The 8,939-nt window shown below is 47.1% G+C and overlaps 1 protein-coding gene across 3 annotated transcripts in view; it reads left to right on the top strand.

Moving 5' to 3' along the window:
* The first annotated feature begins 3,429 nt into the window (after nt 1-3,429).
* Nucleotides 3,430-8,939, top strand: part of LOC116443740 (ubiquitin-conjugating enzyme E2 E2) — a 207,153-nt gene continuing 201,643 nt past the window's right edge. For 2 of the 3 annotated variants that reach the window (XM_032108234.1, XM_032108215.1), the window contains exon 1: nt 4,144-4,432. The gene's annotated coding sequence lies outside the window, so the exon portion shown is untranslated. Of the gene's footprint in view, nt 3,452-4,143; nt 4,433-8,939 lie in introns of those variants that run through there. The other variant, XM_032108224.1, reaches the window with a different exon arrangement.

Genomic DNA, 8,939 nt, shown 5'->3' with positions numbered 1-8,939 from the left:
GAAGAGAAACAAAATGAAGAATCCTGATCTCTGAATCACTCAGATACTGCATTTTCAGACACAGCTGGCACTTCAGAGATCAGGGTACCTATGAATTTCAGTTTACATTTGCCAACATACAGAGAGGGATTCATCCAAGTGGCAACAAAAGCAAAGCAAGATTGTAGAAAAAAAATAAATTAGATGCAGTGTGAGAATAAACTATCTACAAATAGGAGAAAGAGAACTATAAGAGAGGGAAAAAATAGAGAACAGGCCAGATCCTCTGGATGGTCCTTACAGCTTTGTGCCATCGCAGTAGCATAAGGAAAAACAGCTATGGGAGAAGAATCCTGGAACAGCATAAAGCTACTGCAGAAACTCGTTACTCTGTCCCCACCTCAGCTCAGGATGGAGGATCAGACTGGGAAAGAGAGGGCCTGCTGCTGAGAGCTGCCTGCTCTCCAAACAGTCCCATGGGGCCCAACTCCCAGCAGGGAGAGATGGGGGGAACAACACAGGCTGTGACAGCTCCTGTGGAGCTGGAAAGTGGATTCAGGTAAAGAATGAATAAAGGCATCTTTGTCCCCATTCCTCCAAGCTTCTGTGGCTAATAGTTCAGATGGATGAAACAAACTGGCTCATTAGGACTTGGTTGGAACAGATTGATATAACAATCAGGCACACCACGGACAAATGAATATTGCCATCTCGCTTTTAAATATAAAATATTAAAGTTTTGAAAGAGAGAGATGCTCTCATAAGAGAGATAGTTATGTCTTCATTTATACCACGGTTGAGATGATTTCTCATCTTTCCTCTACCTCAGAAAACCAAACCCTTTCTACCAGTTATAACTTGACAATGGTGTTCATTCAATGACTTTAACAGTGATATAAAAATGACATGTCCTTTTAAATGGGAATGAACAGTAGTGGATAAATAGAAATGCAGAAAAAAACATCAAAGTGCATTTTCCAATTTCTTATTTTGACATGGAACAGTATTTCCCTGGTTTTTAACTAAACAGAAATGGACAAAACTCGCCATAATTGAGTACAGCTCTCAGTACAGCTAAAAAAGTAAAAAAACCCTGAAAAATCTAAATAGATTTATTACTTCTTTAAATTAAACACTTCTAAATGGAAACTTTGCTCAGGTTTCTCCAACTTCATAGATTTTGACTGACATATATGTCCTTATAAGACACTTTAAATCAAGAGCCCTTAACAGAAGTGTCCTTAACTGTAACAGTTTTAAAGCGTGACTGCCTGTGCCAGGTGAGATGAACTCCAGTGGGTCTCTGCAAGGAGGCTCCTAGCCTCTGTGAGAGTAAAGAATTCGAGTTGCTTTGGATATGTCTGGTGGTGTAAATAGTGTCAGCTTGTAGAAACCACATAAAACTAAGCATGGGGGGAAAGAAAAAAAGAGAAAAGAGTGTAACTTGTATGCCTTAGCACTCCAGCATGGGTGAAATCGAACACTGGAGTATTGCCACTCACTTCAAAAGGGCCAGGATTTCAACCTATATAATCCAAACTTAGAAAAGCCTTCCCAAGAATTTTGAGCAACATTATGCAACCTTTAACATCTGAGGGCCAAACACGTTATTTTAAAAGGTCAAAAGGATAAAAATGGGAGCAGCTGACTACCCTGCCCTACTCTCTTTATACTGCATAGGTAGGGCTCATTCAAAACCTCTGCTTTTAAAACAGGGCACACCTCAGTGTGTATGTTCTATTCATAAGGCAGTACAAACTGTCTGCCTGGTTTAGTTGTCCTTAATTTAAGCCTTAGCATTTAGGGCTCTGGGCCAGAGGTTACACACCAAAAGAAAAAAATCAGGGCCTGACTCGTGATGACTCAAGCCTCTCACTCGGTGCTGAAACATTTCAGCACTCCCTTGATTATTTTGGCACTGGGAATTTATGACCCAGATTCTGGGACACTCTATGGCCCCATCCTGCCCCTGTCTCAATTAGGCTATTCACTCAGCTTCTCTCTCTGTGCTTCCTGCAAACCCTAGCAGGAAAGATCTGTAATGAAGCACCATGAACTCTCACCACAGAGAAGTCCTGAGATGGGCTGAGGAGTTGACATAGATGCACGCACGCCTCCTTTAAGGCATCTTTATGCAGTCAGAGCAACACCAAGGAAATATGGTTAGAAGAATCATTTAGAATCGAATTTTATTACCTCCTGGATGGTTTTCAGGAGGTCTGTTTTTGAATGACTGAAAGGAGAAAGCATGATTTAAGCGATTTTAGAGAGGGGAACCATGATGCCAAGAATGTACAATACACCTTTCAGCACAATGAGAAACATTACTTGCAGGAGGTTTGCATTTTTTGAAGGACTTTCACACATCATATTCTATTAATTACCTTGTCATTAGTCCCTTGGAGAAGTCAATGTATGCTAGCAGATAGAAATCCACCTAGCTGATATTAGGAGCTTTTCTCCCATCATAAGCAGGAAAATATCTTGTAAATGCACATGGAACAGGAAGAACTAGCTGACTGTGGTATTTTTAGGTTTAGGTGAAAATGCCACTGGGATAATTTAGCAAAGAAATAGGAAGAGGAAATAAACCAAGTTATTTAAAAACAATTCCTCAACAAAGAAAAATATTAGTTTTATGTACAGGGAAACTGCAAAAAGCACTTATGTTACCGGGATATAATATAATAGCAGGTGTCAATAATGTTTCTAATCCTTATATATCTCAGTGATCCTTCAAGTTCTCAACTTCTGCATGTTTGATGGCACTGACTCCACCTACACCTCAACCATAAGTCAGAAAAAATACAATACTTCACAGCTTAAGCAGGGAGAAACTTTTCCTCCTACATGTGGAATGGTGAGAACACATTTGATTTTTTAAATTCCCTGTAGTTGTTAAAAGAGAGAAAACATTGTAACTTGCCATTACCCCTTTACCCTTGGCTGGTATATTTCACTGTTAGAGGAAGAAAGGTTTGAGGTGATAGAAGTTTACATAACACAGCTAAGCATATTATGTAAAGATTAAAGCAGCAGGGTCGGCACAGGGACAGAAGCATCTCACTCGGCCAGCCCAGCCGGGGTTACCTGACAGCCAGTTCTTCTGGAGGTTTGTTTTGTTCCAGGTTAATATTCCCACCAAACAACTAACATTTAAGTGCGGCTCTGCCTTGGCCTCTCCCATTCCTGACTGCGATGCTTTCCACAGAGGCAATGCCTGCCTGCGTGGGAGGTGAGGTTCATTTACCTGGCCACAGTCAGGCGACAGCGCCTATCTCCAGCTGGGATGCTGCACGTCACCCGGTGCCGCCAGTGCCCGGGGGCGGTTTGTGCCACCCAGCCGTGCTAATGCCACGCAGTGGTCGAAACTACCACGGTAACACAAAGTTCGGCCACCAAGTGCCAAGGGCCTGGGCCCTCCCTGCACGCCGGCGGAGGCACCGCGTGCCCTCGCACCGCCCCTCCCCAGGTACCGCGTCCCTCCCCGCCCGGGGCATCGGCCGCGTCCCCTCCGGCTGCTCCCTCCGACTCCGCGGAGACAAAGGCACTGAGGAGCTGCGGGCGGCGGGCCGGCAGGACCGGGGGGGGGGGGGGGGGGGGGGGGCGGCGCAGAGGAGGGGGCGACTGGCGAGGGGAACAAAGGAGCCGAAAAAGACGAGAAGAGCCAAGAAAGTTGATACCAGCCTCCGCGGTCCCCTGCCCTGTCCCGGCCCGCCCCTCCCGCCCCCCAGACTTTCGCGTGGGGGCCCGCGGCAACGGCAGGGAGAAAGGCCGGGCACCCTCACCTCCATCCCACCCGAATCCCCGGACGAGCGTCCCCACTCGCCCCATCCCCTCCCGCTTCCTCCTTCTTCCTCTGCCCCGCTGACCCCGCCCAGCCCCCCCCAGAGTGCTTCCCTTTAACGCGCGCTCCCGCCGCCGCCTCTCGCCCCTCCCCCCTGCCCGGCGGCGCGCAGCCTCCGCCAGCCCCCGCGGGCACGCGCCCGCCCGCGCCCCCCATCCCGTCACTTCCCCCCCCGCTCCGAGATCGCGCGCGCGCGCCCCCGCCCTTCCCGCCCCTCCCTCGGCGGCCGCGAGCGCCCGGCATAATTGGCTGGCGGGCGCGCGCGCGCGCGGCGCCGGGCGGACGGGTGGGGGCGCGCGCGCGCGCGGAGGCGGCGGTGGGGGTGCGCGCGCGCGCGCGGCAGCGGCTTCACTTCTCTCCGGGCAGCGGGGGCAGGAGCGGCGGCGGTGGGAGAAGCAGCAGCGGCCGCCGCTCGCTGCTGCTCGGGAGAGACGGGAAAGGGGAGAGGAAGGCGAGAGCGAGGAGCGCGGGGGAGCGGGCTCATGACTCAGTGAGTGGCTGCAGCCCCTTTCCAGCCCCGCGCCCGGCCGGAATCGGGGCGACCGCGACGGATTGTCCCGCAGCCTGTGCCCGGCACCAGCGAGAGAAACCTGCGCTCGCCTGCAGGTAGCAGCGGCTTTCTCCCCGTCTCTCCCGGGGTACACCTACCTCTGCCCCGGCTGAGCTCCCCGTCTGCTTCCCCTCCCCCCCGCAGGGCTCCTACCCCCGCGTCGCTCGCCATCCCTCCCCCACAGCAGCACCCTCTCCCCCACATTTGTCTGCGACCCTCGGTCTCTACCTTTATCCTTCATCTTCCCTCCCCTCTCCGCATCTCCCTGGTGCTGCCTGGTACCCCCTTCCCCCCCTTGTCATCCTCGGCCGTGTCCTTTCTTAGTAACCGTCCCGGCCGCCCCCCCCCGCCGCCCCCGGCCACCTCGGCATCTCTGCCGGCGCTCCCCGCTCCCCCAGGCTCCATCCAGCCTCCCTTGCTCCTCAGCACCCCCACACCCTTTCAGCAACTCTTCCGTGTCCATTTGTCCTGCTCGCCCTGCTGCGGGCGGGAGCAGCGACCACCCCCGCTCCCCACCGCCCCTCTGGTCCTGCTCCGCATGGTCCCCGTGGCACTCGCTACGCCCCTGGGTCGCTCGGGCGCCGGGGTACCCCCTGCCCCCCACCACGGTCGAGCCTCCCGGGATGCGCTATCCCCACATCCCCCGCCGCAGCGGTGGGCACCTCGGGCTGGAGCCCCTCGGGAAAGGGACTACACACCCCTCCCTCCCCCCCTCACCCCGGAGCGCCCCGAGGAGCCCCGCAGCCCATCCCTCTCCCTTCCCTCATGTGCCCCCGACGTCTTCCTCTCGCAGTCTCCTCCTCCTCCTCCTCCTCTTCTCCTCGGTTGTCTCCTACTTCTCACCCTGGCCGGGCCGCCGCCCGCCCAGCCATGGGAGAGTGGGATGTATGTGGTTCTGGGGATGCTCATGGCCCCCACCCGTTCCCCTACGGCGGGGGCTTCCCTACGGGAGAGTCGCGCGTGTGCCCACTCAGGGCCGTGGGAGTCCGGGCCTCCGTCCTGTCCCGTCCCATCCCTCCGGGTGACCCTCTCAGTGGCGGACCCTCCCCGGCCACAACCTGGATTCTTTCTGCCTCCGTCCTGCGGTGTTGTGGTCTTTTTGCCCTTTATGGTTTCTAATGAAGATGAAGTAAGGCGGCTGCTGCCGTTGCTGCTCGTAGTGGACTCTGCAGAAAGATTCAATTTATCTTGGCTTATAGGAAATTACGACCGCTTTAGAAAGACATCATCACTAGCTCTGCCGCCCTTGGGACCCATCTGCACGTTGCCAGGATCTTGCTGTCCCCGACTGGTGGAATTTTTTATTTTTATTTTTTTTGATGGGGTGTGATGTGTGATCATGACTGGTGGTTTGGGTATTTTTGTCTTTTTTGTTGTTGTTGTTGGTTTGTTTATTTTTGTTGTTGTTGTTTCGGGTTTGTTTTTATTTTGAGGAGGAAGGGGAAGGTGCCAGTGGATATATCTGACAAAAGCAAAATATTTTGGACACTTCACTTCGAATTGATAGTCGTAGTTACACTTGTGATCTGTCTCTGTACTGATGCATCTCACGTTAAGGGAGAGACTTTTACGTCCACTTTCAGTTCTTCCTCTGTCCCCTCTGCTCATTTTTCTCTGCACAACAGCAGGGAGGTTAGCAACCCTCGTCTGAATGTAGAATAGCCTGGCAGCCGGGAACCTGGACATCGTGTGTCTTCCCTCTTGCCCTGTGTGACAGTTGCAAACACCTTATGGCTCTTCAGATTCAAGGAGTATCTTGTATTTCTGTCTGTGTTAGTGGCAGCAAACTGTTTTCTTCACAGTGTCATCCCCTCAGTTGATTTTTTTCCCCCATTGTCTTATTTGTCCATATGTTTGTGTGTCTTTTAAGTTTGACCCCTTTTGAAGTGTCTAATTTCAGGCCCCTTAAAACACACTTCTACTGAAATATTGAGCATCCCTTGAACAAAACTTCCTGAAATTGCAGATATTGTGAGGAGAGGGAATAGAAAGAATTGCCTGGATGTCAGAAGGGGGAACAGGGAGAGAAGGAGAAAGGAAAAAAAACCAAAAACAACCTCCCCCCCTTCCCAGAAGCTAGCCAGACATCAAATGACAGATTTAAGCATTTTCCTCTTGTAAATGCTGGCATTACATGTTACAGTAATTATATGCTCTGGGCTACTGTTACAGTGTTTTTCTGCTGGATAGTATCTGAACTTATGAAGTGAATACAGTTGTTTTTTGGATAATAGTAATATTTATAACCAAGATTATTCATAGCAGATGTCCTATGCATATAAGCATTGTTAAATATGCTTTTTGCTTTCTGGTCTGCAATGTTAAAGCCTATGTACATTGTGAAAAGAGAATTTTTCTCTTCAAAATGAGATGTATTAAGCAAAGTTCAGAAGTAAAATCTAGGGCAAATAAAGACAAACAAAAGTGTTATAAAAAGAGATGAAGTTGTATTTTAACTTTATGTAGACTCAAGGAAAGTGGGTACTTATTACCAAAATTCCATTATAGTTGCATATTTTGACTTGTCAAAATGTAATACTTTTGTTGTTTATTACCTCTAAGTGTTCTGCAGCTTTTACCTTGAAATCTGACAACCAGGATTTAAATATCTGAACATCAGCCTATGTAAATTTACAAACTATGTTAAATATATTGTTGTAGCTGTACTATAGGAGAAATTGTTTGCTAGGAATGGACAATTTTTGTATTTTAATTTTAGGGCAGAAACTGTTACCTTAATGAGCAGGCTAGGTGTTGTGTATTTACTTATATTTATATATGAAAATATTATTTTCTGTTATAAAATAAAAAATGCAGCTTAAGCTAGTTAAGGGAAACCTTAGTCACATATCTACCACTTGGTATTGCTTGCTATGTCTTTTAATGTCTAAACATTTTGAAGGGATGCCATACTTCCAGAATTCTTTTTCAGTATAGCTCACACATTAGACAAAAAACACATAGTTCCTCCTAAAGTTAGTTAAATGTGTCAATGAGGCCCAAAGAGATTATTTCTTCTACTTCATAGTGTGTACTATTTGATAGAATTAGATCTTGGTAAAGGTTTTTCAGTATAGGACTAAATTTACTTCTATTCTGCAGCTAGAACACTTATGCCTTTTTAAAAAGCATCCTTTTCAACATAACCCTGTTGGCATTGATATTAATTTACTTTACCTTTGCTGTCTCTTTCCATAAATATGTACAGGGAGATGAACTTTGTTTAATCCACAGAACAAGCATGGTTGAATCTGAGCCTGAAATCTCATTATTCTCCCTTGAGCGAGTCTTAAAACATATAATAGTCAAGGTGAATAGTTTTGTTCTTAATTGTGATAATGTCTGTACATAGGTAGGAGGAAAAGCGAGTCGAAGTTCGCAGCAATTTGAATCTCTTTGTGTAAGAAAGAGCAGATTCTTGATTCAGACAGACTTGATCAGAAAACCACCCAGATATATGGGGATTGCGTGGGTGTAAGCAAGTAACGTTTGGGCCTGTGTGCTTTTTATTAAAAATCTCTAGAGAAGGATATATATATAACATAGGTATATAAGCTACAGATTCAGAGTTAAAGGGAAGACCTGGCTTTCAGCTTGGTTTTGTTTTGCTTTGGTTTTGTTGGTTTGGGTTTTTTGTTTGTTTTTGGGTTTTTGTTTTTTTTTTTTTTGAATCATTCAGTGACACTACATATGCTAATTCAGTAAGAGTTTTTCATGGACATCTGCCCTTCATTAGAATAGTTTGAGAGTTTGAGAAGTCATGACAGCTGTAACAGTGGGCTTGTAATTCCTCATCTGTCGGCATACTGTTATACTATTTAAAATGAAGTAAGAAATTAAAATAGCTAACTAGTATCAGAAGTGTGTGAATAAAGCGCTTGACTAACTTGACTTCTGAAATATACTGAGATTTCTTGCTGCTCATGTTCTCTAACAGCTTTGCTGCCTCATGTTGCTTGGATGATATTTGTCAGGAAAAAACTTCCTTATATACTCTACCAACGTGCTTACCGTTTTAGTAAATACAAACAGTCCTGTGTTAGAGCTTTTTAGTTCTGTGTTTCCATCAAGCATGCCAAGATGTGGATTTTGTAATGTGGAAACCCACACTGTAGACTTGAAATGAACCCACAGATTTATTTCATATGGGATAACAGAGAGTCCTAAGATAGTAATAACTCTCAGTTTTCAACAAGCTGTGGTAGATTTGAACTGGTGGCATAGTTGATGGGACAGCTAACTCATGGTATTGCTGCGTGGTTGAGAAACATAATTCCCAGTGAATGGCTTTACCCTTGCAGGATTACATTTCCCACATAACTTCAGTAACTTCTGGGTTTCATATATATATATATATATATATATATGAGGGGTTTGGTGGAGCAAGTTGGTTTGTTTGTTTATTTCGGTTTTTTGTTTATAGGTTGGTTGGGTTTTTCTGGGGGGTGAGTTGGGGGTGGTGTAGGGTTTAAAATTGCCAGCTCTTGAATCATTGTTAAGATGCTTCTGGCAAAAATCTTCAGTATGAGGATTACTGAACTGCTGTGACACAAGCATTATTTT

Source organism: Corvus moneduloides, chromosome 1, assembly GCF_009650955.1.
Source record: "Corvus moneduloides isolate bCorMon1 chromosome 1, bCorMon1.pri, whole genome shotgun sequence".
NCBI lineage: Eukaryota > Metazoa > Chordata > Aves > Passeriformes > Corvidae > Corvus > Corvus moneduloides.
This window is presented reverse-complemented; position numbering and strand designations above follow the sequence as displayed.